The sequence below is a fragment of the Sphaerodactylus townsendi genome, linkage group LG08, assembly GCF_021028975.2.
Source record: "Sphaerodactylus townsendi isolate TG3544 linkage group LG08, MPM_Stown_v2.3, whole genome shotgun sequence".
Lineage (NCBI taxonomy): Eukaryota > Metazoa > Chordata > Lepidosauria > Squamata > Sphaerodactylidae > Sphaerodactylus > Sphaerodactylus townsendi.
In genome coordinates, this window is record NC_059432.1 from 1,691,637 (window position 1) to 1,695,521 (window position 3,885).

Below are 3,885 nucleotides of genomic sequence, written 5' to 3' on the forward strand. Positions count from 1 at the left end.
ATTTGTATTTGAAACCGTGATTCCCCTTTGGAAGGATTTCCAGTGGCTGGATCCTTAGGAGCGGTGGTTGAAGAGCAGATGTAGTTTATTCTGTCTTTGAGAGTTTGGTGGATGTCTAAGTGGATGGATGGAAGGAAGAGGTAGTGAGCAGCAGCCTTGGAAACCCTGCCTGTTGTTGGTTAGATTGAGGCAGAGACTTGGCTGCGATTGGGACACCACTGTGACATGGGCATCGATCGCTTCCATTGAGAGCAATGCAAAAACACAGTCTGGGTATGTAACACTCTCAGTGCCATCAACCCTTGTTTTACTTGCTATTTACTGACAAAACTGACAGAACCAGGCAAGGGAGAAGGGACTTTGCTTTTGAAAGCCTAGATGGGAAGGGAGGGGGCAGTGGAAAAAGATAGTTAAAATAAACATGGTTGGAAAGAAGAGAAAAGACCTTTTAATTCTTATTGTTCCAGTTCCTATTCAGCTTGCTACTTTGAAAGAGTTTTCGGTCTCTTCTGATTATGGGCGTCTAAAAATAGATTAAAATTGGAGCAACGGCAATAATAAAAAAACTTAATCCTTTCAGAAAACCCAGCAACAACCTTGGGGGGAAAAATGAAGCAGTTGTGGTAGTGGCGGGCAATATGTGCAAGTTTTCTGGGTTTGCTGTTTCAAGTGGCAAGAAGACGCACCAAAATGAAAGATGGCTAGCCAGCTGTTTTAACCTCTTGCACCTGGCTTGAGTGCTGGGGCTCACTTGGATTATTCAGTGAGCCTGGCTGAATATTCATACAGTGGGATCCACACACTGTGGCTGTAGCATCCTGTAGGCAAAGCCTTGGGCTTTGAAGGGTTTCTGCAACGTAAACATGTATTCAGTTGTTTTCTTTTTTATGGTAATGAACATACAGGGTCAATTAAAGAGAGGGAAATAGTCATAAATCTTCAAAAGTGAAATCTACTCAAAGAACAAAGAAAGGTCAAGTAAACCATCGGTATAAGTCACAATAAACTTGGTAGAGGTGGTAGAAGGGAGATGGTACCTAGCCTTAGTATTCTGAAATGTAAAGGACAGGGAAATAGATGTGTATCCCTTGTACCTGTTACCATGGACGTGAGATTGTGTTTCTTTTAAAGAATAAAGCCAAAGGTTTTTATTGTTCACCAGCAGAGACCATGCAAAGAAGTGCTGAGAAAAATCAGTGTTTAATATTGCAGAATTTACTGCTTCCATTCTGACCATGAGCCTAAATTTACACAATGAAATTTGATTATCTCTAATAACAGTATTAGGTCCTGCACTGGATGGATGAGAATTGAGGTGGTTTTGTTGATTGCAAGGGTTTAATGTTGCATTTCAGAATCTGATGTGGTTTAGCCTTCCTTCCATTAACTGGAAAACCCCTGAGGTTTTACAATTATTTCTTAAAGATAATACATTTAAGATTGCATTGGTAGGCTGGAGAAAAGTCATATAGGCAAGAAGGGAAGCCCTTAATAACTCTTGAGATTCAGACATGTTCAGCAGTTAGATTGGCTCTGACTTCACCAAGGGTCGACAATGTGTCATTTCCATGAAGCCAAATTGCCCTCTGCCTATATGATATTAATGTGCAAATCAATATTTCAGGGATTAAATTTCCCTTCTTCATTTTTTATGGTTTCTACCTCAATAAGTCTCAAGTCTATTAGAAGAGGCTGGATGATTTAAAATCCTTCACTGCAGAATGGCTTGTTGTAGCCTTGTTTCACAGACCATTTTTGGATTTTCATTCTTAAAGACGAAAGGCATTGCGAAGAAGTTGGTAGTCAGTGTAGGGGCATGCACAATACTTTAAAACCTGTTTCACTTTAGAGCTAAAAGGTATTGAATATACACGCATTTACATACTATATACATTGTATTGCTTTACAATATTGTATTAACCTATTGATTTATTTTGTAATCAGGTAAGCCTGCTGTTAGTGATTTATTAGGATTTTTGTGATTTTTATTAAAAACCATGCAGGATTTATTGCATTGAGAGTGTTTGAGGTCGTGTTTGAAGAATACCTAAAAATAAACATTTGCACATAATTAATGTAAGTGATGTAAAAGTCTGTTGTTGAGTCTGAGTGATATCGGCTGATTTCTATGAGTTAAGCAAGGGACTTTTACTAAGGTTTTATTCTTTTATGGTGGATGTGCATTGCTGGTACTTTTAAAGGAGTGGTGGTCTGAATATTCATGGTTAGTTATAGTGTGAAAATCCTAGATCGAGATGGAAACAATACATATCAGAGAAAATGTAGGTCGCATATTGGTTATGACTTTATCATTTCAGGAAGGCCCTACTGTATCTCATTTGAAGGTGTTTTGTAGGCTTAGATCATCTGGACCAAGTTCTACACAGCTTCATGGATTTTGTATGTGGTAGAACATTTTTTCCATTCAGAGTGAAATATTCCTTCCTAAAAATGTACACCAGACTTGCTTAATTTAGTCTGCTAAAAGAAATGTACATGTGAAAAGGACAAAAGGCTCTTTAATCTCTGCAAGCTGTTTGTTTTTCTTCAAGATTCCTGTCTGTTTGGGTTTGAAAAGTCATGTTTATTGAGGAGATGATTCTGAGGTGTGACATTAAAATAATATATGATTTTTGGGGTCTGCGTTGACTCCTGCTCTGCTGCTTGCCTGTCAAAACATAGTTAATCTATTCTTATTTACAATTAATCTCAATAAAATTAATCTTAACTCTGCCTTAGTCAATGGCTTAAAATATCTAATTATATTCAATTAACTGCTGTCATAGTAATTAACACTGCTTAATTGCTTCAGCATATATTTATGTAAAGCTCATTAGTTCCTGGCTGTTCTTTTTTATCTTGTTCCTTTTTTATTGCTGTCACAGCAGTGACATCACATCCAGGATTGTGAGGGTTTTTTTTACTTTTTTTTTCAAATTTGAACTTTTGCTAGATGATAATGACAAAAAATTGTCTGTAACATTTTCTAGCTTAATCTTGAATGCTTTCATATGGAAAAAAGTATCAGTACTGGGGCTTTAAAGACCTCCTATTCCAGCATATCTTAAATATTTTCTAACTTTGTTGATTTAAATATGAGAACACAGGTTAAGCTTTGTATTTATAAATAAAGAGCTTTCCTGTATCTCTGCCTTGGGGCTGGACCCACAAGGCTGAGCTTCCCTATTCTCAGATAATTCAAAGGATTAAAGACTTGGCCAACGTTCAAATTGAAAGTGCCCAGGGAAAGTGCATGTGAATATGTACAGATTTCATATAATTAGTGCTTAATTATATTAACATATGCAAATTGTCAACTTAGGAACTTGTTGAGCCGGCAAAGATCAGCCTGGCACAATTGCAGTGCTGTTCTCACACAATAATGGATTTCAAGTTGGATTGTGGAAACACATAACTAGCTATCTAATTTAACTCATACCATGGTGAAATTTCATTAGTCTCCATGGAGACTGGTTTAATTGTGCTGACTAATGTTCTGGGCTGCAGAGTGTCCTAAAAAGAAAGCGTTGTTTGCCTAATCCACCTTACAATGACACTTGTTTGTACATGTTTCCTTTGTGTGACAATTTGCATATGCAAATAAATGCTTTCTCAGATCCCATTTGTCACGGCTGTTCATTACCCATGAAGAGGACATTGTTACCAGGCTGTTACTGAGTCTCCCAAGACAGGATAGTGTCAACCAGTCCAGCCACATTCTTTCATAATTTGTTTCTGATTAATAGACCAGAGTGAGGCTCTTTCTATTCAGGCCTCTGCAAAGGGAAGGTCAGTTCTGTCACTGAAAGGAGTTTCCGCAGCAACTGAAGTTCCCCCCCTCCACAGCCTCTCTCTCCTCCCCTCTCTCCTTTTCTTCTTTGGCTT